The sequence below is a fragment of the Lissotriton vulgaris genome, unplaced genomic scaffold (genome assembly GCF_964263255.1).
Source record: "Lissotriton vulgaris unplaced genomic scaffold, aLisVul1.2 SCAFFOLD_831, whole genome shotgun sequence".
In the NCBI taxonomy this organism is placed as follows: Eukaryota; Metazoa; Chordata; class Amphibia; order Caudata; family Salamandridae; genus Lissotriton; species Lissotriton vulgaris.
Window position 1 is genome coordinate 182,021 of NW_028244772.1, and position 25,298 is coordinate 207,318.

General features: G+C 48.7%; 1 long non-coding RNA gene across 1 annotated transcript in view; it reads right to left on the minus strand.

The window, feature by feature from the left end:
* Positions 1-25,298, minus strand: part of LOC147666750 (uncharacterized) — a 92,684-nt gene that overhangs the window by 35,229 nt on the left and 32,157 nt on the right. The window contains exon 2 of the long non-coding RNA XR_015304736.1: positions 1,840-1,884. This is a non-coding gene — a long non-coding RNA (uncharacterized LOC147666750). The remainder of the gene's footprint in view (positions 1-1,839; positions 1,885-25,298) is intronic.

Here is a 25,298-nt window from a genome sequence, read left to right on the forward strand (position 1 = left end):
CGTTCCACTTGGACGGCTGCCATAAAAGGTTTATCTTCTTTATGGGGCCATCTGTTTGGACCCATAAAGATGATAACACACATAAGTCAAGGAAGCCAGTCCAAGTGGGACGGCTTCAAAAGAGAAAAGAGTATATCACTAATACCTCTTTTCCAATGGCTGGCCACCGTTTAGCATGAATAGTGACGCCAGCCCATGGAAAAGAGGGGCAGGGCTTAACCTCGCTAGTGAAAGTACTCTGTAAACATAAAATCTCGCGAGCTCGACTGCGCATGTGCGCAGTTCACCACGAGACCTAAAAAATCAAGTCGAAGAGTGCATTTTGAAACACAACTTTAAGGTAAATTTGTGAAAAAGTCATAGGCTCTATGTAGTATCCTGCATATTATACTGTAAGGTGCTTTACCAGCCCTGCTCTGCCAGTGCCGGAGCTCTGACTCATTGGCATGTTGGAGTCTGATGATGCCTCGGGATATTGGGACTGAGGGAGCAGAGCGACAGATGGTCATGGGCTGAGCAGCTGACAGGCAGCTCCTGGTGGGGCTCTGATCAACCACAAATCTTCATGATGTCCTGTACCTCACAACCTGTTATCTTTATGAATAAAGCATCCTGAAATACAACCTTCCTGAGTGGACCTTCATCACTACACTCTAGAGCAACATTCCTCAAACATTCAAGTCCTCTTTTGGTGAGCATAGCAAATGAAACCTGTCACTGCAGAGGAACTGCACCGTGCCTTCTACACCGTCAGCCCTGTGCACTTCCAGCTCTATGCGTTTCCAACAATGTACTATGCCAACGCTGGACACAGCCAGACCCCCCCAACACAGCCAGAGCCCCCCTGATACAGCCAGAGGCCCCCCCCGACACAGCCAGAGGCCCCCCCGACACAGCCAGAGGCCCCCCCCCGACACAGCCAGAGGCCCCCCCCGACAAAGCCAGAGGCCCCCCCCGACACAGCCAGAGGCCCCCCCCGACACAGCCAGAGGCCCCCCGACACAGCCAGAGGCCCCCCCGACACAGCCAGAGGCCCCCCCGACACAGCCAGAGCTGCCCCCGACACAGCCAGAGCCGCCCCCGACACAGCCAGAGCCCCCCCCCGACACAGCCAGAGCCCCCCCCCGACACAGCCAGAGCCCCCCCGACACAGCCAGAGCCCCCCCGACACAGCCAGAGCCCCCTCCGACACAGCCAGAGCCCCCCCGACACAGCCAGAGCCCCCCCGACACAGCCACAGCCCCCCCGACACAGCCACAGCCCCCCCGACACAGCCAGAGCCCCCGACACAGCCAGACCCCCCCCCGACACAGCCAGAGCCCCCCCCCGACACAGCCAGAGCCCCCCCCGACACAGCCAGAGCCCCCCCCGACACAGCCAGAGCCCCCCCGACACAGCCAGAGCCCCCCCACAGCCCCCCGACACAGCCAGAGCCCCCGACACAGCCAGACCATTACTGTTGCAGCAGTGCTTGGTGCTCAGTCCGCGTTTCCTCCAGAGAAACTGTAGTTTAGTGAATTTGTTTTGTTAAACCGTTGGTAGTCCTCTCAGCTGCTTTCAAAGGAGTTCTGAGCTAGAAGATTCACGAGCTGTCCTTGCACCAGCAGCTTCTTTGCAGAGTTGAAAGATTAGTCAAGACAGTTCCAGTGACGCAAGTACAGCTCTGGGAGCAAACTTCAAAATATATAAAGACACTACTCAGTTTTTCGAAACTTTGTTTCCGTTGCTCAGACCCCAAATAGCACTCATGGTTCGTATTCAGAGGGTTCTTTTAGAAGAGTCTTAGGTTTAAATAATTAGAACAATAAGCGAAAACTTCCACAATAAGCGAAAACTTGCCTGTGTTGTTGCTCCAGTTGAGAGTAAAGGCGTTGTTGATTCCACCTGCATTAAAAAGAAGAGAAACGTTAATAGTTCTACCAGCAGTAGCAGATATTGATTAGTTAATAGACTGCACATTAGTTACTTTGAATTGTAATTGCATTCCTACAGGATAGTCACACATTTTGCCCTGTTGTGAAATCACTAGGAGTGAAGGAGGCGGTTCCTATATCTCAACCCCTCTTTTTGTAAATCTTTGGGTATCTTGTGTAATCTACTTGAAGATTTCACATAGGTTCAATCTCTACATATATTCACACGGGGGACCCTTTTAAGCAGACCCTGGTGGGCTCCCTTATGGAAACTGAGCACATAATGCCTCTTCTCTGGAAGACTGGCCTTTACCCCCGGTGAACACTGCAACGCACTTTCACTCCATATTTCAATCTATGAAATAGTTTCTACATGATCGCAGCTATGGTCGAAACGCTGATCTTGGAAGGGGTAAAGTTCCATCTGCTTCATTTCAACTGTCCGCAAACTCGGGTATGTCCCTACCCCTCTCTTTGAAAGCAGACAGGAAGTAACTCACACACATCTTACCTTAGACAGGGCTACATCTCTCATCCTGTACTCAGTTTTCATTCAGCACCAAACTCACATCAATCCCCATGCAATGAAGCACTTTCACCCTGCACTCAGGCACTTATCAACCTTTATTCTTGCACAGAAAGTACTCACACCATTCTCTCTGCCTCAGACACTTATCAACCTTCATTCTTGGACAGAAAGTACTCACACCATTCTCTCTGCCTCAGACACTTATCAACCTTCATTCTTGGACAGAGTACTCACAGCATTCTCTCTGCCTCAGACACTTATCAACCTTCATTCTTGGACAGAGTACTCACAGCATTCTCTCTGCACTCGACCCTTATCAACCTTTATTCTTGCACAGAAAGTACTCACACCATTCTCTCTGCCTCAGACACTTATCAACCTTCATTCTTGGACAGAAAGTACTCACACCATTCTCTCTGCCTCAGACACTTATCAACCTTCATTCTTGGACAGAGTACTCACAGCATTCTCTCTGCCTCAGACACTTATCAACCTTCATTCTTGGACAGAGTACTCACAGCATTCTCTCTGCACTCGACCCTTATCAACCTTCATTCTTGCACAGAGAGGACTCACACCATTCTCTGCACTCGACACTTATCAACCTTCATTCTTGCACAGAGAGGACTCACACCATTCTCTCTGCGCTCAACCTTCATTCTTGTACAGAGCGGACTCACACCATTCTCTCTGCACTCAACCTTCATTCTTGCACAGAGAGGACTCACACCATGCTCTCTGCAGTCAACCTTCATTCTTGAACAGAGAGGACTCACACCATTCTCTCTGCACTCAACCTTCATTCTTGCACAGAGAGGACTCACACCATGCTCTCTGCACTCAACCTTCATTCTTGCACAGAGAGGACTCACACCATGCTCTCTGCAGTCAACCTTCATTCTTGCACAGCGAGGACTCACACCATTCTCTCTGCACCTCTCAACCTTCATTCTTGCACAGAGTACTCACACCATTCTCTGCGCTCGACACTTAACCTTCATTCTTGCACAGAAAGGACTCAGACCATTCTCTCTGCACTCATTACTCTGCTCCACCACCTCTGAACGTATTATTTTCCCCCCCAGGCGAAACCTAATGCATTTACCATTGCTTGTTTTTTCAGTGTTGTTGCCCCTTGATATATTCAATGTGTTTGGTGGTGGAACCCAGTTAGAGTCTTGACAGAGGTGGGCATGGGTCTCAACTGCCTCCTTTAGCATCGCCACTGATCAAATGATTTATCGGCCATTTTTCATCCTGCAAACTCTGCCGAAATCCACTTGGGACACATGCAGGAGTGCATGGTTCATTGCACAAATGAGTTGCCATCAATATTTTGGTATCACAGATAGTGCAACTATCAAGGGTTTGAGTGTAATCAGGGCCATAGAAAGCTCCCCTCTCAGACCCACAGGTTTATGGGAGATCTCTAGACAGGAGTGCACTGTTCCAGCTGGTTCCAGGTTCCTTCTCTGGAAATCAATAAAGTTAGGCAAAGTTTGGGATTGCTTACGGGGCTCTGCTGCCGTCTCGCTCTTTTTACAAAGGTTAGAAGCTTTGATGGCAAACGACCATTAAAGAAAGCACCTGGTTTGTTTCTCATGTGTCTGTGTCGGACTGGCCCACAGGGCGACCAGGCAGTGCCGGAGGGCTGGGGACAGGTCACTGCGACCAGGCAGTGCAAAAGGGATGGGGACAGGTCAGTGTGGGGGCAGTGTCTGAGGGCTGGGGACAGGTCATTGCGATGTTACCTGCAGCAAGCTCAAAGCCAAGCTGTCTTCCATCCCTGCCAGAGCACTTCTACAGCTGTCCTTACCAAGTCAGAACTGCCCACTTTGCTAACGTGGGCCACATTTTCAGCCAATTCTCTAATGTGGCCACGCTGAGTGTTGTGCCCGGGACTCCTTTCTGTTCCGGTTCGAGACGCTCTCTGGCTCAGTTTGACCGCATTCGTGGTCTATTCAAGCACAAGAATGGAGATTCTCTTTAAGAACAGCTGAAAGCATGTCAAAGCCACAGGCCTGCGTTCCCTGCATGCACAGGCCACATCAGGACTTGGCACACGAGGCCCAGACACAGAGGAAGGAGTCAGAAAGGGCAGTTCAATGCTAGCACTCGGGGGGGGGGCGGCTGTGCAAGGATACTTCATGTCAGAACACTAGGGGGGGCGCAAGGACACATCAGCTCATAGCACTCTGAGGGGTGCAAGGACACATCAGCTCATTGCACTCTGAGGAGTGCAAGGACACATCAGCTCATTGCACTCTGAGGGGTGCAAGGACACATCAGCTCATCGCTCTCTAGGGGGGTGGGGTGCAAGGATACATCAGCTCATCGCTCTCTAGGGGGGTGGGGGTGCAAGGATTCATTAGCTCAATAGATGCAGCTGGGAGAGACCACGAAGTGGCCTCTTTAAAGAAGGGGACAACATGAGACACAGCAAGGCTATAGAAAGACTTCTGGGCGCTGTGTCTCTGGGGCATGAACATGACACTCGGAGGCGCTACTGACAGACTTCTGGGCGCTGTGTCCCTGAGGCATCAACATGACACCCTAAGAGGCGCTACTCACGGACTTCTGGGTGCTGTGTCCCTGAGGCATGAACACTGACCCTCAGAGGCGCTACTGATGGACTTCTGGGCGCTGTGTCCCTGAGGCGTAAACATGACCCCCTCAGAGGCACTACTGACTGACTTCTGGGCGCTGTGTCCTTGAGGCATGAACATTGTAGGAGTAGGGTCTGCTTCCTATGGTCACCCCCACTTTTGCTGTGATTTTCTGGTTTTTCGACTTTAGTGTGGCTGTGGGCCTGCTAATCAGACCCACAGCCCAGCTGTTCTCTCTCTAAATTGATGCCATGTATTTTAGGTACATACCAGATTGGGTATTGGGTCACATTTGTGAGCCCCTGTATAGTGTACCATAGGTACCCAGGGCATAGGTGTATCCAAGGCCTACCAGGGGCTGCAGCATGTATTATGCCAGCCCTGGCTGGCCCTCCAAACTGACACCACAGGCTGATCACTCAGCTTGGGTAAGGTGGTGTAATCACCCCTTACTTAGATATAGTAAATCTATATCTACCTTATATATAGACACATAGTAACCTATAAGTCACTCCTATGGCAGGCCTTAACAATCCTGGAGGCAGAGTGTTGGTTTTGTGTGAGGGTGCCATAGCAAGAGCTGAGCCCCTCTGCAGCTTTCGGAACCATCTCCTTAGATCTGTTCTATTATATAGCCATACCATATGCTCTTAAGTGCATTATAATCCTCGCGGTTAATGCTAACTTTAGTTTGGCTTTATCAAAACATGTGTAAGGTGACAAACACTTTGGAATACTACCCCCCACCCCGCCAGTCCTGGCGGCGGGGGTAGCATTCCACCCTTCTAGAGGGAGAAGACGTGTAGTTACTGCTTTACCCGATTAAAGTTAAACAGAGCCTCAGCATCACAAATTGGATGCTGCTTCCATAGACACGAGTAACCTCCTGCTGCTGGGGGAAACTCCAGCAAAGAGCCTGGACAATAGGTTTCCTGTCGAGGGAGGTGCTAGCACCTCCCGAGACAGCCTGTAGTGTATTGGGGCAGGGTGGGTTGAATGGAAAGATGCTTTTCCAGACATTGCCGGGGGCACACAAGGTGCTCCATGCATAGCCCGGTTCAAACCAGTTGCTGGGGCACTCCAGCACTGCTCTGACGCAAAACTGGACAAAGGGAAAGGGGTGTAACCACCCCCTTCCCAGGTCCACCCATAGGAGGGACCTAGCAGGTAATCCAGCCCTTTAGTTTAGTATAAAGATAGGAGCTGTGTCCCCAGGACTTTAGATTATCCTGGAATGAAACTGATACAGAACTCTTGGACCTTCGACGTTCTATTTCGACGAGAAGACTGAAGACATCTCCCTTGTGGTCAAAGAGTGACCACCCTGTGCAAACAGGCACCACCAGGAACTTGCCGGTCTGCTTTGTCGACGCTCCTGCCAGAATCCGAAGACTCAGCGACACAGGAACTGGACTTCCAGACTTCCCTGACTCAGATCCACATCCACAGTAAAGCTGAGACCAGTGGTTGACACGAGAGATGTGGGACCGGACACCCTGGTCATCCTGCATTTTGCTAACTGCATTGACTCCTGAGGTAACTTGAAGTTGTGCATTGGGGTACGAGAAGCCCCAGACCAGATCACAGTTTGCTCCAAACTCACCCCTTTACGAGTGTCACGTGGGGCTGATCCTGCATTTCAGCTTGACACGTCTTTCCAGTTGCTAGCCCGCTGGCTAGTTTGCCCTCTGAAGACTTTCTATTGAATTTACAACACTGGCCTGGTTGCTGCAGGCTTGCTCCAGCTTTCCTCCAAAGGAGAAGCGCCCAAGACCGTGCTGGTCTGACTCGAAGCCAATATTCACTTCCTGCATGGGTTGCGTTTGCCAAAGCTTGTTGTGTCCAATCTGGATACCGATGCCGCAGTCAACTAGACTTTTTGTGGGACAGTTCGAATCCAGCTCCTGGTCATCGTCAACACCTCCTGGTCCTCGTGGCTGCAGAGACAAGCTTTACCTCTTCACCTGAAATCTCCTCTACAATGCCTGGTTCCTTTCTGGTTCCTTCCGGGTCACTGGCTAGTGACCCAGACTCTGCCCTCTCTGCTTTCAGGTTCTTCAGTTTCTCGATCCACCTGGACACTTTTCCTCTGGTAGCCTGCAGCACTTCTTTGCAGATTTCCATATAAAACATTGACAAAACTAGACATCAAAAAGCACCTATGCACCCGGCTTCCCTGGGTGAGGTAACACGAGTACTCCGGTGCTCCCGTGGGTCTTGACTCTTGAAGTGTCCTAGTCTAAAGGGGTTTTGTCGTAGTCCATCCGGAAGTGCCCTAAAACTGTAACTTTGTAACTTTTACGTTCCCATTTGTCAATGGCAACTCGCGATTGTTTAGACACTGGATGTGTCTCCCGTTGGTCTCCTACCTCCTATCCTTTGGTTGTCTAGTGTAGCCCCAGCGATTCTCTAGGCCCTAGGCCTGCTCACTATTTATCGTGGTTCTTATACCCCTATTTTAGTATATGGTTTGTGAGGCCTCTAGGGCATTACTGTAAATTGTGCAACTTATCCTATGCTAATTAAGTAACTTGTGATGTACTTTTACCTCTAACCTCAAAGAGTGCAGAGGGGTTGTGTTAGAAATAAATACATATATATTTGATATATACCTTGTGTGGTGTCCTTTCATTTGTTATTCAAGGGATTATAATTGGTAAAAAACAGCTTCACATGCTATTTGGAGTTTAGCCAAGACTGCATGCGAGCTCTGCCATATTTATAAATAATGTTGCCATAACTGAAATGCTGCAAGCTCCCAAGAAGGCCGGTGGGGTCTATCGAATCTGGATCACACAATTTGCGGCAGTCTATTTTGCGAGCGCCAGCTGCCATATGCCCATTGCACAAGTTCATTCATGCCCCCTCTTGTGGCCCGGCCATGGCATGAGAGAGACTCAAGTCTCGCCTGTACTCTCTCAGATGCCCCCGCCGCTTCTGCCTAGTTCCTCCTGACGTCACATGACTGCACTCTACGCCGGCACATCTGGACTATTGAACCCGGCCTCCATGGTGCCACACCGGTGATTGACAGCTGCAGTATCGACTGCTTAGAGGGCAGCCCCCCCCTGTGTGTGCGTTAGACCTGGCACCTTGGCGTGAGTCTCCCTTCCACTTTTTGCTGATGTGCCTCAGATGTTTTGCTGGTGTTAGCTGCTCAGGGTACTGCGCCACAGCCAATCCGTGCAGCAGTGCAAGTGCTCCCAATATAAAGTGTACCTGTAATTGATCTCCATGATTGGCTCATTGGATTTACTGTCAGTCCCCAGTAAAGTGCACCAGGAGTGCCAGGGCTTGTAAATACCAATACTGCTAGTGGGCCTGCAGCGCTGGTTGCGCCACCCACAGAAGCAGCCTTTTTAAAATGTGTGCAGTCTGGTACTGTCATGCACACACTTGCCAGCCCCTAAACCTTCCCTTTACTTCATATTAGTCACCACTATGGTAGGCCCAAGGGCAGGGTGCACTGTAAGTGTAAGGTAGGACAAGCCCTGATGTGTATGGCATGTCCTTATAGTGAATTACTGCCAAATTCGTATTTCACTATTGTAAGGCTACCTGTTCTCTTAGGCCGAGATGGGCTGCTGGAATTATTACACTCTATAATCCCAGCAGGCCCAGGGAACATGGTAGAAAGTCAAGTTTAATATGCCTGAACTCAGAATAATATACTTCTTTTAGTAAAGTTTATTTTAATATCCTGTGTTTGCAAATGCTACTTTTAGAAAGTTCGTGTTAGCATTTGCTTGCCTAACCATTTCAGCCTGCCTCTGCTTGGATGTGTATCTGACTGTCTGGGATATGTGAGTGACAGGGCTGGGGGATGACAGGTGGTGAATGCCAGGATTACACCTTAGTGGGAGGTGGGAGTGCCCGTGGACTCTGAATAGGGCTGTGCTTGCCACCACAATGCTGGCTCCGCCCCCTGGGGAGTGACTGATGACTCAGCCGACACCTGGCCCAGGGAGGGAGAAGCACTGTCAACAAGGTACTCCTGGCTGCCCCTGTCCTTACAATGCTGGCTCGACCTCCTGTGGAGCGTCTGATGTGCCTGCCCCTCGCACTGAAAGAAGACACCAGAGTACACCCAACAAAGTGCTCAGAGACTGAAAGAAGTTATGCAGAGGCCCCCCTGGCCTGTAAGAACAAAGAAAATGCTGTATAAAAGTAGGAGCCCTGCTCCTTGTAAATCCGATCCTGTTGACGCCAAGAAGAAACTCTGCCTGAAGAGAAGGGCCTGGAAAAAGCTGCATGGAGAAGTATTGTCTCTAATCCTGAGAGACTGGCCTGTGGTGGGTGCCTTGCTGCAGAAGGAGAGAGGAAGGAAAAGACTAAGACTTTTTGAACTACTTGTGCATTAGACAATCTCCAAGGGCTTGCTGTGGAACTTGCCCCCTGAACTGTGCCCCAGGAACAGTGGGCGCTACTCCTCCTGGAAAGAGAAGCTGCCGGGCGGGCCCCAGCTGACATCGCAAAGACCAGCCTCGCTGGCCCAAGCAACGTACCTGTCGCCTGCCTAACTGCAGAACTCCACAGAAGAAGAAGTTGCCCTGAAGCCCCAGCGCAACCGTTCGTAAACTGCAGCGGCACGGGGAGAGAAGGAATACACGCTGAGCGTAGAGAGGCTTTGTTCGCGTCTCACACTGCTGCCCGGGGCCCTGCCCCCTCTTGCCAGACCAGGAGCCCTTCGCCGAAAGACCTGACCCTCAATGCAACGCTGCCCTCCTGAGCCGAGCCGTAGCTCGAATCTACAGAGGAAGACACCGCGACGTGGGACCTGGAATCGACCCCGGCATTGTCCGCCCCGGAACCCCCCTCTCAAGTACTCTAGGGTACTGTTTTGCTATTGAGGTCCGCCGCCCTCTGGACACGGAGTCCGCGAGGCGCGCACCCCTCGTCCCCTGTTGGCCCCCCGCTTTGTGCGCTCTGAACTGTGAGACTCCGTGAAGCCATCCCGCAGCTCAGTTCGAGTCGTACAGCCACCCGAACGCCTCGTACTCTCACCGCGCGTTACGCGTGACACACGACACACGCGAGAGTTCGCAAGGCCCTTTTGCCGGTGGTATTACGGGACACCTCTCAGCCCTACGAGGTGCACTAACTCTCCCAAAGGGAGTCGGTACGCTGCAAACCATGCCCAAGTCCTTGAGCGGCCACTTCTAAAAGATTGCCACACTTGACTGTCCGCTTTTTGAAGTTTCCAGACTCTGTGCTCATCATCCTAGTTAAGTTGATCAAGCCTGGAGTGTGCACTGAGAATTGTGCGCTTGTGGCTGGGAGGCCGGTACTTCTCATTCCGGCCATTGTAGTGTACGCCGCGCACACCTGCTCACGTGAAAGGCGCGAGGGTTGATTGGGCCTTGAATTAGGAACCGAAAGAAGCGCACAGAAGCGCTAGGGAGCAATGTACTCTCCTGGAACTGGGTAGAAGGCCCCAAAGATTGCCTTCAAGAACTGTGGCACCCCTTTTGAAGTGTAAGAACTATTTTTAAAGCTGAACAAGAACTGTGGCAACCTGAACAAGCAACTGGAACCATTTTGAACTGTACAAAGACTGTATTTACAAGCCTGCTTTAAATCTATGTAAAGGAGATATATTTTTACAAGAATACAGTCTGGTGTCATTGTGTGGTGGGTTGGTGGTTATTGTGTGTGATACTCCAAATGTTTAACCCTATGTGCTCTAAAGATTAGCCTTGACTGCTTGTGCCACACTACCTAGAGGGTAAGCAGGGGTTATTTTTAGAGGGTAATCCTTCGCCCTGACTTAGAGAAGAGGATCCCTGCTTGTCGCAAGTACATACCTGTGCCAACCAGAGAGCCCCAATTCTAACATTGGACGCAGCGGTAAGGATCACGAATTTACATTTGCAGTGTCCATGCAGTGATTATTGACCATTGCATAGTGATACAATCCAGTAACTTAGCCACAGACTTTTTAATTTTTTTCTTTGCTGGAAGAAGATCCCTTTTGTTTGAAGCCATGCCTGGCACAAACAGCGTGGAGAGGGCAATATCTGTAGCCTCTGAGGTGTTGGAGATAGAATGGGATGCGTCAAAGTTGGATGACTACACAAAAAAAGAACTGACGTTCTTTTGCAAAAAATTCAAGGTTCCACGTACAGGGTGCAAGAACAAGGAGGATTACTACAAGGCCCTGAAAGCTTGGATCAGGGCCGGACTGGGAACTCAAAGCAGCCCTGGCAAATTGTCAGACCAGCCTGTCCGGCGCGTTGCGTGCGAGCGAGCTTGATTACTACTAGGGAATTTGGGGGGGAAATTTTGGGAAAAAACCCACCAAAATGGCGCATTTTACAGCACATTTTTAATTACATATTTAATTGTATCAACTTTTAAAGCACAGTAAATAGTAGGTGATGACCTTAAAGAGCACCAGGTTACCCACCCAGTCATACGTACCCAGAGACATTCTTACAGAGAGCACCAAAAATAGACACAAGGAGTGAATCAGAGAGAACAAAGTAAAAGTGAGACCAGCCCCCATATGGTGTGTAGCGAGCAAGCGCAGTGAGCAACCACTACTAGGGGGAGTCTGGGGGGTTTTCGCCCCCAAGAAAATGTTGGGGACAGAAAGGCCAAAACAATGCATTTTCACACATTTTTCATTACATATTAGATTGTATTAACTTTTAAAGCATACTAAATGATCACCTTATGGAGCACCAGGATACCCAGTCATAAATCACAGACATTCCTACAGAGAACGCTAAAAAATGAAATGTCGAGCACAAAATGTATTATTAATATAAAATAGTATAAAGACATTTAAAAAAACACTTAACTTCAAACAACTGTGCAAAGGTTCAGAGGATAAAATGTTCAAGACAATGTGCAAACATTACATGATTTTTATATCCTGAGGGCAGAAACTGTGGCAATGTCACACAAGAGCATCTTATAACTAGCACCTAGGGCACAGAGGCCAGAAGTACTGGAAACATCACACCCAGGCCTGGTCACACCGGGCCAGAAAACATGGAAACGTTACACATATGCACCCAGACCAGTAAGCATGGAAATATCAAACATAGGCACCCCGGCCAGAAAGCATGGAAACGTCACACATAAGTTACCAGAAAGCATGGAAACGTCACACATAAGTTACCAGAAAGCATGGAAATGTCTAACACGGCCCCTGGCCAGAAAGAATGAAAAATTCACACAAAGGCACCCAGACAAGTGGCACTGGGACACTTTTCAGAGTGTGGGTGCTGCCTGCAATGTTGCCTGTACATCACTAAAGTCATGGGATTGTGAAACATTCTAGAATCACACACAGAACAAGGGTAGCAATTGAATCTCACCTATTCTGGGGCATATAAAACTTAAAAGTATATGCCAAACCGTTTAAATACACTGTACCCTGCGTTATGGACAGGGCTTGCACTAGTCGTGACATGTAAATAAGCACCTGCGTGGGTCAAGGGTTTAAAGTGCAGGGGCCCAGTCTTTAACCCCTTTGAAAAGGAGTACAAATAGTAAACTCTGACATGAAGAAGGCGCTGGTGGCGCCAGGGGCAACAGTCTTTTTTGGCACTCCCCATCATCTCCTTCTCCGAGGAATCCCTTGCCAACACCCTCCAACAGTGCCCTTCTTCTCTGCATAGCCATTCTCATAGGCATTTCATTTGTTTTTCATAGCGCTACTCTTACCAGGCAGTGTAGGTTGTGTGAGCACTTTACAACACACACCCATTACATATGGAGACAATTAATTATATGTGTGTAAAATCAGTCTTTATGAAATAATACATAGGACAATGTGAATTGCAGGGTGTAGAAATCACTTATCACCCACACTGGTAGGCAGTACATTTTAAGAATGAATTCTGGAGAAGCACAAACTCAGGATTAAAAAGGTACCTCAGTGGTTGGGGTTGGCTTTAATATTAAGAATATATTTCTACCCAAACAAACATTTTTTAGCAGCATTTGGATAATGAGAAACTGGGGAAAAAATAATGTTCTAACCTATAGCATGCAGTTTGCCTGCAGCTCTTTGATGACAGTTTATTGGTCATTGCGTTATATTAGGAACTGCTGGTTACAAAAACATGTCTGTGGCAAAAGCAGTAACCACTGAGCTACGCACATAAAATACAGTTATGTGATTTGCATGGTACATGTTCTTTGCAGCAGACTTATTAACCCTTTGTGCTACTTTATGTTGAGTCAAAACTGTCACTAGCCACTAGCCCAAACTCTGATCTCTCTAGCAGGAACATTAACCACCAGAGTTAACTTGCCATTTTTATTGTTGCCTGAAAACTGCTGGACACACTACCCACAAGGTACTTTGCAGCAGGTGCTATTAAACCCAGAAGTTATTTCTTCACACAACGCCCCCCAGGTCAGCACCAGGTGCGGCTGCACCAGTCAGTCCTCCCTAAAGAGGTTGGTACCTGCCTGATTGTCTGGTAATTGAACTTTTATTATTTATTTATTTCTCTTTGAGGTTTTATATAGCGCTGGCTGGACCAGAAGTATCAGAGCGCTTTACATGAGTATAAAATAATTGCAGTCACAGGAACCAAAAATCAGCAAACAATCAACAGCATTGAAATATAGCAGATTACAACATTTTTAACGATTTGTAACTATACAAAAACAGGTAAGAGATGAGGAGCAATTTACAATACTAAGAGGAATGATAGGACGAGGAGTTAGGGTTTTGAAGGAGGTGCACTTACCTGCAGAAAGGGAAAGCAAATGAATCCCCAGATGATGAGTATAGCCGGTCGCACTCGTATATTTAATGCGGCATAACTATGCAATTGATGTGAACCACAGGTTCCTACGGTGCACGTGCACATCAATTGCATCATTATGCGAGTGCGGGGACAACAATCTGGTGCCTGGTGTGTGAGGGATGATTTGACATCTTTAACACTTCGGATCAGAATATCGGATTCGGTCAGTTATATATGTACGGGTAAATACGGTGAGCACTGGAAAGATGTCAGAGTCTCCGAGGAGAGACACGTAGTATTGCTGCTAACAGTTACCTCGATCATGAAAGTTACATTTAGTTATTTATAAAGTTTTATATAGCGTGAACTTGAACCCGAAGGATATCAGAGCGCTTTACAATTTGAGGCAAAGGTAACAAATCAGAACATTAGTCTAACATGGGGGAATCTAATGGGCATTGAGATGTTTACTCTTCTCAAAATCGGAATGGTTGTTTGTTGGAAATGGGGGTCTCTAGTTGGCAGTGGCTGGCCATTGTCCAAGTGGGGACCATTCTTCCTAAGTCAGAGTAAGGGGGCTACAGCCTTTGATAACACCTGCTCAACCCTGTGGTAACGTAGCACGAGCAGCTAAGCTTATCTCAGAGGCAGCGTGTGAAGCATTTATGATCATACACAGTGAAGGACACTACAAAGGACACCACACAAGTAGTTATAAAAGATGCGTATCTTTATGCATAGACTTAACACAAGAGACACTCTAAAAGGACTAAAACTGGTGCAAATGTCTGTGGCGGCGGACTCATGATTACAATAAAATTATGAAAACATTACACCTAGCAATCAGAACCAACCCAGCACACAAAGCCTGTACTATTAGTAATACTTGGAGCTCCCTTTGCCAAGGATTAACTCCAGCTAAAGTATTTCAAAATTACAATGCACAGAACTCCATCACTCTAAGCCCTTCTCTACCTGGTATTTTCTTGCTGGAGCTTCAATTGAAATAACTAAGTGAGGTAACAAGAAAAATCCGTGTGGTATGCGCTCTAGCTTATGGACGCTTACGTGAGGACGCGTTACGTCATAAGCTAGAGCGGCACGGCGCACGCGCAGGACTATGAAAGGAAAGGCGCGAACAGGACAGTGTCAGTTGGCGGCTGGAGATGGTCATAGCCAGACGCTCGGCGCCCTTAGCGAATAGAATTTCTTGTTGTATGAATAAACCTGTTTCCTCTACCAGAAGTCTCCGTGTGTACTGTGGGGGAGTAAGGAACATTACAGTGGCGACGAGGCTGAGATTCGAACACCACCTGGTGCTAGGAAAAAGAGAAGAAACGAAGAAGATCACAGGATACCTCCACAGCCCACATCCACGGGCCAGTGAGGCACAGGTACAACACAGGAGCAAGGGCGTGGCAGCAGCGCAACAGCAAAGGAAGGAACGTTCACGGGCATAGCAGAAGGTCGTGCGACCCAAGCCTCCAGGACCCCCAGGCAGCACCCTGGCAACCAAGGGAGACACCCCCACTTCAGAAGAAGGGGGGAAGGACGCACAGGCAGCACACGCCACAAGGGATAATACCCCGGGCAGCCCAAGGGGCCCAGGCGACACGGCAGGGAACGCAGGAGCGTCCGGTGAGCCTACCCAAAGACCCCAGGAAGGAGGACCCAGAGGTGAAGCCAGAATGACGAGTCAAGCGTCAACACTAATGGCGCCCGTCCCGTTCCTGACCAGACCAGGCGAACCCCAACTAAAATGGGAAGATTGGAAAGAGTACTTCCTAAATTACATTGAGGCGCTGGAAGACGAAAGCGAAAGTGAATACAAACCGGATAGAAAGAAAAGACTATTGCTCCACAATTTAGGCCCAGAAGGGGTACGGGTCTATAAGAACTTGGTGCCTAAGGAGAGGGGTGCAGAAGAAACGGATGTCTTCGTGAATGCACTGGACGACCTGGACAGCCACTATCGCCCAGCGGTCTGTGTCTCGATAGACCGCTACAACTTCCAGCAGAGGAAGCAAGAGGCGGGAGAATCGATCGACGACTATGTGGCTGCCCTCCGCCGACTTGCAATCACGTGTAGGTACGGGAACCTGCAAGACGAATACATCAAGGACCAAATCGTGATGCACACCACCAGCAGGGCAGTCCAAGACAAGCTGTGGGCAATGAACGAAACCACCCTGAAGGAGGTCGTGGCAATGGTCAAAAAGGCGGAAATGTCGAAGAGAGGCGCAGACGCGGCAAAAAGAGAAAGCGCGCCAAAACAGATGATCAACAAAATAGACGAGGCACACCACTCCAGCAAGCAAAGAAATGCCAGTGGAGACCTGAGGAAGGAGGCGAAAGGACCGGGGAAGCAGATGCCTCGCTCCAGCCAGGGGACGAAGTTCGCATGCTACAGGTGTGGCAGCGCCGCCCACGCAGCCCAGGACAGACGTTGTCCCGCGTTTCGCGCCAAGTGCTCCTATTGCGGACTGACGGGGCATTTTGAAAAAGTCTGCCGGAAGAAAGGGTTGAAGTCTACGGTAAAGTGCATCGAAGCAGCCACTGCAGAAGCGAGTGAGGAAGAGGAACCGGATGAGGACGACCTGGTACTATGCATAGAGGACCAAGTGCTGGACGTGTCGGGGAAACGAAGGGACAAGCCACGCACAGACATGCACATCGGAGGCGTCAAAGTCTATGTAGCGGTGGATTCGGGTTCCCCCTGGACGATAGTGCAGAGGTCAATATGGGAGGAAGATTTTGCCCCGGTGTTGGGACCCGAGCTATGGCCACCTGACATCAGGCCCATCTCATACACTGAAGATGCCATTCCCCTAGTGGGATGCAGAGACCTGGAATTCGAGTTCAGAGGAAGGACGGCCACGTGCACGCTATATGTGGCGGAGAAGGGTCCGTCGGTGTTGGGATGGAGAGATGCGGGTGCCCTCGGCATCGTACTCAACCCAGGAGGGAGAGAACAGATCTTGCTGACAGAGGAATGGCCCCTCTCGAAGGAGGAAGACTGGAAGGCAGCATACCCCAAAGTATTTGAAGGTACAGTGGGCAAGCTGGAGAAATTCGTGCACAAAATGGTCCTCAAGGAAGGAGCAAAACCGGTCGTGCACAAAGTTCGGAACATTCCAATATCCACCAGCGAGGCAGTACGTCAGGAACTACGGAAACTGGAGGAGCTAGAAATCATCGAGCCAGTGGACAGCGCGGAATGGCTATCGCCCTTGGTGGTAGTTAAAAAGCCCAACGGCAAGGTCAGGCTCTGCGTGGACCTGAGGGAGCTCAACAAAAATCTCATTGTGGAGAGGTTCCCACTCCCTAGAATAGAGGAGATGTTGGCCAAGACCAAAGGGATCACGCACTACTCCACCATAGACCTCACGTCTGCGTACTACCAGATAGAACTGCACCCAGCGAGCAGGAAATACACGGCCTTCATAACGCCATTTGGGTGCTACCAGTTCAGGAGGATGCCCTTCGGACTGGCATCCGCCGCGGCCGTGTTCCAGAAGCTCATGCACAGGCTATTCAAAGACATCCCGGGAGTGCAATACTTCCAAGACGACATCCTGGTGATGGGCTCCGACAAGAATGAGCATGACAAGAAACTGCACCAGGTGTTGGGAGTGCTACAGAACAAGGGATTGACAGCTGAATGGAGCAAGTGTAGAATCGGGTCTCGCTCAGTGACCTACCTTGGGCACGAGATAGGAACGCATGGCATCTTACCGAAAGAACTGAACGTCAAGGCCATAAAGGACGCCAAAGCCCCAGCGACCAAAGAGGAAGTGCGGTCATTTCTCGGCATGGCCGAGTATTACAGCAAGTTTGTAAGACACTTCGCCACTAGGACGCACCGGATGAGGCAACTGATCAGGCACAATACGAAATTCGAGTGGGACAAGGAGGCCCAGTCTGAATTCGACTCCATCAAAGAATGCATCAGCCAGGCCATTCCGTTACAGGGATATGTACCCACGGGCAAGACCATCGTAACTACGGATGCGAGTGACAAGGGCTTGGGGGCGGTCCTGGCGCAGGAGAGGACAGATGGAACGAAAGAAACAATCAGCTTCGCTTCCAGGGCACTATCCCCAACGGAACAGAGGTACAGCGTGATAGAAAAGGAAATGCTGGCCGTCACATGGGCGCTGGGTAAATTTCGTCAATTCATATGGGGCACGAGGTTCAGGCTCCAAACGGACCACAAGCCCCTCGTCAAGGTGTTGACGTCATCCGGCCACGACACTGCCACCCCGAGGATAGCGAAGATGTCCCTGAAGCTGCTAGACTACACCTACGATGTCGAGTACCTTCCGGGCACGCAGAACAGGGTGGCGGACTACCTCAGCAGGGCGGCGGCGATGGAAGATGCCCCGAGTGCCACCCCCGAGACAGAGGAGATGGTCGCTTGCATGGAGGATCACGAGACAGCCATCAGCGCTCAGGAGTGGCAGGAGGCCTACGAACTCGACGAGGAGAAGAGAGATGTCAGGAAACACCTCACGTTGGGGTGGCCGGACAAAAGGAAACTGACGGAGAGTGTCCGCCGCTTTTATGAAATAAGGGAAGAGTTGTCCTTGAGTGATTCGGGGATATTCTTATACCGAGGTGAGAGAGTGGTACCCCCGAAGTCATTGATACCAAGACTGCTGAAGACACTCCACGAAGGCCATCTGGGCATAGTGAAAACCAAGGCGTTGGTCAAACAGACGTATTGGTGGCCAGGAATGGATGCCCACATAGAGAGGCAAGTCAGGGAGTGTGTGCAGTGCCAAGGAGCGGATAAGGTGCTCCGACCACTCCGACCAGCGCTGGGGAAATTTGACACGCCACATGGTCCCTGGGAGGATGTGGCGATAGACATTCTGGGGCCGGTTCTGGACAACCGGGGAGTGAACAAGTATATCTGCGTGCTGATGGACAAGTACTCCAAGTGGCCAGAAGTGGACATACAGGAGTCGATGGATACGGACACGATCTTGAAATTCGTAACAGAGGTGTTCCTGAGGGAAGGAATACCCAGAACGATCCTCAGTGACAACGGGCCACAATTTGTGTCGGACAAATGGGGGAAATACATGAAACGGAATGGGATCGAAGTGAGACACACGGCGGTGTACCACCCTGCGAGCAACGGCCAAGTCGAAAGGTTCAACAGGGTGCTCATGGGATCCATCCAGGCAGCCATTTCTCAAGGCAAGGACTGGGAAGTGGAGATAATGAATATGATATGGGCCTACCGGATTACTCCCTCGGTGGTAGGATATAGTCCCTTCCAGGTGCTAAGAGGACGGCATCCATTTACTAGGGACAATGTGGCATGGAGGGAAAAGACCATCACCAGCAAATGGTCCCCAGCGGTGGTGCAAAGCAATCTAGAGAAGGCCCAGAGGATATATGCAACGCACTACGACAAGCGACACGGCACTAAAGAAACGTCGCTGGAAGAAGGGGAGTGGGTCAGGATCAAACTGCCCACCCTCCAAAAGAAGGGCGACAGCAAGTTCAGTCAACCGCTCCAAGTTAAGGAAGTGCGGGGCAGAGCGGCTCTCCTTAGTGATGGAAAAGTCTGGTCACAGGATCGCATGGCCAGGGTCAACAAAATATTGGTCTGGCCGAGGACGGAGGAAGCAGACAGAGACACTGATCACCCAGAAGAGAGACTGCATCAGGAGCAGAACAGCCAAGGAGTTGAGGCAGGCGAAGTCTGTGAAGAGGGCGCCCAGGGAGCTGGGCAGGCCGAAGGAGGAAGAGCGCAAGAGAGTGCAGGGCAGAGATCGGTGGTGAGAGATGCGGGGATATCCCAGGCACAGACTGAGGCGAGGGAGAACGTGCCGGTAAGACACACCCGCAGCGGAAGGGCAGTTGTGATGCCTTCTCGCTACAATGACTGTGGTAGAAAGACACTAGTGAATATGGCCCCCGGTGCCTCACATAGACTATGGGTACAGAGGCGGACTATGGCTTTATAGAAGGGGGGAATGTGCTTTCTGTGTTTCATAAAGGAGGGAGATATGTGGTATGCGCTCTAGCTTATGGACGCTTACGTGAGGACGCGTTACGTCATAAGCTAGAGCGGCACGGCGCACGCGCAGGACTATGAAAGGAAAGGCGCGAACAGGACAGTGTCAGTTGGCGGCTGGAGATGGTCATAGCCAGACGCTCGGCGCCCTTAGCGAATAGAATTTCTTGTTGTATGAATAAACCTGTTTCCTCTACCAGAAGTCTCCGTGTGTACTGTGGGGGAGTAAGGAACATTACAATCCGCAGTATAAAATGGACTGGCAAATAAAATTAGTCAAATAAAAGGTTGATCCATGATGGTGGTTCACGTTAACTAAAACAAGCAATAGAAATAATAATGTTAAAAAAGAGCCACGTATCTACATGTACAGTAAACAACTGAGGACCACCAAAAGAAACCCCTTTGTATGTTCCTGTGTGAGACACTGCCATTCATATTGTTACTCCCTGGTGTTGGATCTGGTTTTGCATGATGGTTTCATATGCTAATACAGATTGAGCAAACCATAAGACCTCATACTAATGGCCCAATACGATCAGTGTTATTTCCACACCCTGCATTCACCAATGCAGCTGGGCGCATATTTACCGGAATTAGTATTAATAGAATTAGGAACAGCAAAAATAAAGTAGGAACCTAAAAAAGACAGGAATATAACTGCACCAAAAGAAGGTCACAAAATAACGAACTTTCAAATTCAGAAACACACAGCTCAGAGCCTAGTCGGTCCTATAGCAGAGTAAATGCGCCCAAGGCCTTCACAAGTCAGAACTATATTGGGGGCAGACATCCAAGCCTTAAACAACGCACATGATGCCCCTAACTTGGACACAAGCACATGTATAGCACAAGCGGAAGGGCATAAAGCCAACACATCATCAAGTTATGTTCAGCTTTGAACCTCTTTATCCTTAGTCATTGGTATTTTTTTAGCTCAAGATCCGACCCAACTAACAGCAAAGGTCAGCTTAAGTGTCTTGTAATGCAGGATCATACAGTGATGGAGTTCCTGGAAACAAAAGCAAACATGTCAAGCGCAGAAGCAAATGAACCAACAGATGGACAGAACCGAGATCAGTTCGAGCTCTTTCTAGTTCACCAGTGAAGGACAAGTTCCTCTTTGAGACTAAACCTTCCCTAAACCCAATGAAACTGCCCGTGCTTGAGGTGGTCCCAAGAAGCCCCCTCGAAGGATAAAGGAGATGAGGCGAGGATGGATCCATGGCCTGGAAATAGTAGCTGAAGCCGAGTACCGGCAGCACACGGGGCCGCTTCTAGCCACCATGGAGGCAATGTCTGGAGATCAGATGTCCATGATGGGACAGGCAGGAAGTACAGGCTGGCCGCGTCTCTGGCGATCAGATGTCCATGATGGGACAGGCAGGAAGTACACGCTGACCACTCGTGGCCTCCTTAATATCCTGGCAGAGGAGTACCCATAGATGGCACAGACCAAAAACTGCAAGCAGCCAATGAGCTGAGCCAGAGAGCCCAAAAGCAGCCAATGAGCTGAGCCAGAGAGCCCAAAAGCAGCCAATGAGCTGAGCCAGAGAGCCCAAAAGCAGCCAATGAGCTGAGCCAGAGAGCCCAAAAGCAGTCAATGAGCTGAGCCAGAGAGCCAAAAAGCAGCCAATGAGCTGAGCCAGAGAGCCCAAAAGCAGCCAATGAGCTGAGCCAGAGAGCCCAAAAGCAGCCAATGAGCTGAGCCAGAGAGCCCAAAAGCAGCCAATGAGCTGAGCCAGAGAGCCCAAAAGCAGCCAATGGGCTGAGCCAGAGAGCCCAAAAGCAGCCAATGAGCTGAGCCAGAGAGCCCAAAAGCAGCCAATGAGCTGAGCCAGAGAGCCCAAAACCCAACTCCATCCAACAAGCTCCCGCCGACAAGGTCTGTGTCAATGTGTAAGGTCTCCATCCTGACAATATCCTGCAGGAAGTAATACCACGATCCATCAGACCCCAGGAGGGTCCTGACTCTAGGCCGGGTCTTTATTCTTTCCTCACCTTAATTCATCTCTTTTCCAGTTGTTCCCGCTGCCCCTGGCCGTGACGCACGACGACGAGGGGCGCGCGTAGGGGGCGCGGGGCGGGCGGCGAGCGCGTAACGCGTCACTGCTACGGCGAGGGCTGGCCAAATGTCCTCCCAGGGCCGCCATTGGTTGCGGCCGCGCTACCACTGGATTGACGGCACTAGAGGACCACTAGTGTGGGCGAGGCTAGCAGGAGGGAGCGGGCCAACAACGGTCATGTTCTAGTCAGTATTTAACTTCGAACCCGACCGAGTCCGACAGCAATTGCGCAGCAAGTGTGTGTTTTTACAGACAGTAGTATTTATTTATAATGCCCAGATAATGACTCTGTGTATGCAGTGCTTAGTGTTAACTTTAGTGGTATTGCCGTATTGGTCCAGTCCTGACAGTCAGTGCCCCCCCTCCCCCCTAGCTAAAGACATACAAGTGTTTTGGCAGTGGTTTGCCTGTATAATTGTGCCCCCTTGATCATCACAGGGCCTCTCTGGTGACGTCACTCATCCATCGGGTCTGGTGGGGTCAGTGGGTCACGACTTGTTGTTGTGGCCAGGTGGAACTCCAGGGAGGGGATGATGGGGGGGGGGGGGGTGCAGTGGCCAGGACAGTGGAACAAAACTTCAATCGCCCCCCTGCAAAGCGCTCCTCAGGCTCTCACACTCAGAAACTGGCCTGGACTGGCCATACCATAACATAACATGGGACCCAGCCCGTTTCATAACGAAGGAACTCGTATCCCTTCCTTATGTTTAGAGAGATAACTCTAATCACTAGTGTATGCGTAGACCTTTGTACTCTCTACCATTCCTATGTGACTCTTAGAGTATATCCATTCGTATCCCTTCCCTATGTATATAGAGATAACTCTAATCACTAGTATATGCGTAGACCTTTGTACTCTACCATTCCTATGTGACTCTTAGAGTATATCCATTGGTATCCCTTCCCTATGTATATAGAGATAACTCTAATCACTAGTATATGCGTAGACCTTTGTACTCTCTTCCATTCCTATGTGACTCTTACAGTATATCCATTCATATCCCTTCCCTATGTATATAGAGATAACTCTAATCACTAGTATATGCGTAGACCTTTGTACTCTCTACCATTCCTATGTGACTCTTAGAGTATATCCATTCGTACCCCTTCCCTATGTATATGGAGATAACTCTAATCACTAGTATATGCAGTAGACCTTTGTACTCTCTACCATTCCTATGTGACTCTTAGAGTATATCCATTTGTATCCCTTCCCTATGTATATAGAGATAACTCTAATCACTAGTATATGCGTAGACCTTTGTACTCTCTACCATTCCTATGTGAATCTTAGAGTATATCCATTTGTATCCCTTCCCTATGTTTATAGAGATAACTCTAATCACTAGTATATGCGTAGACCTTTGTACTCTCTACCATTCCTATGTGACTCTTACAGTATATCCATTCGTATCCCTTCCCTATGTATATAGAGATAACTCTAATCACTAGTATATGCGTAGACCTTTGTACTCTACCATTCCTGTGTGACTCTTACAGTATATACATTCGTATCCCTTCCCTATGTATATAGAGATAACTCTAATCACTAGTATATGCGTAGACCTTTGTACTCTACCATTCCTGTGCGACTCTTACAGTATATCCATGCGTATCCCTTTCCCTATGTATATAGAGATAACTCTAATCACTAGTATATGCGTAGACCTTTGTACTCTACCATTCCTGTGTGACTCTTACAGTATATCCATTCGTATCCCTTCCCTATGTATATAGAGATAACTCTAATCACTAGTGTATGCGTAGACCTTTGTACTCTCTTCCATTCCTATGTGACTCTTACAGTATATCCATTCGTATCCCTTCCCTATGTATATAGAGATAACTCTAATCACTAGTATATGCGTAGACCTTTGTACTCTACCATTCCTGTGTGACGTTTACAGTATATCCATTCGTATCCCTTCCCTATGTACATAGAGATAACTCTAATCACTAGTATATGCGTAGACCTTTGTACTCTCTACCATTCCTGTGTGACTCTTACAGTATATCCATTCGTATCCCTTCCCTATGTATATAGAGATAACTCTAATCACTAGTATATGCGTAGACCTTTGTACTCTACCATTCCTGTGTGACTCTTAGAGTATATCCATTCGTATCCCTTCCCTATGTATATAGAGATAACTCTAATCACTAGTGTATGCGTAGACCTTTGTACTCTCTACCATTCCTATGTGACTTACAGTATATCCATTCGTATCCCTTCCCTATGTATATAGAGATAACTCTAATCACTAGTATATGCGTAGACCTTTGTACTCTACCATTCCTGTGTGACGCTTACAGTATATCCATTCGTATCCCTTCCCTATGTATATAGAGATAACTCTAATCACTAGTATATGCGTAGACCTTTGTACTCTCTACCATTCCTGTGTGACTCTTACAGTATATCCATTCGTATCCCTTCCCTATGTATATAGAGATAACTCTAATCACTAGTATATGCGTAGACCTTTGTACTCTACCATTCCTGTGTGACTCTTAGAGTATATCCATTCGTATCCCTTCCCTATGTATATAGAGATAACTCTAATCACTAGTGTATGCGTAGACCTTTGTACTCTCTACCATTCCTATGTGACTCTTACAGTATATCCATTTGTATCCCTTCTCTATGTATATAGAGATAACTCTAATCACTAGTATATGCGTAGACCTTTGTACTCTCTACCATTCCTATGACTCTTAGAGTATATCCATTCATATCCCTTCCATATGTATATAGAGATAACTCTAATCACTAGTATATGCAGACCTTTGTACTCTCTACCATTCCTATGTGACTCTTAGAGTATATCCATTCGTATCCCTTCCCTATGTATATAGAGATAACTCTAATCACTAGTATTGCGTAGACCTTTGTACTCTACCATTCCTGTGTGACTCTTACAGTATATCCATTCGTATCCCTTCCCTATGTATATAGAGAACTCTAATCACTAGTATATGCGTAGACCTTTGTACTCTCTACCATTCCTTTGTGACTCTTACAGTATATCCATTCGTATCCCTTCCCTATGTATATAGAGATAACTCTAATCACTAGTATATGCGTAGACCTTTGTACTCTCTACCATTCCTATGTGACTCTTAGAGTATATCCATTCGTATCCCTTCCCTATGTATATAGAGATAACTCTAATCACTAGTGTATGCGTAGACCTTTGTACTCTCTACCATTCCTATGAGTCTTAGAGTATATCCATTCATATCCCTTCCCTATGTATATAGAGATAACTCTAATCACTAGTATATGCGTAGACCTTTGTACTCTCTACCATTCCTATGTGACTCTTAGAGTATATCCATTCGTATCCCTTACCTATGTATATAGAGATAACTCTAATCACTAGTATATGCAGTAGACCTTTGTACTCTCTACCATTCCTATGTGACTCTTAGAGTATATCCA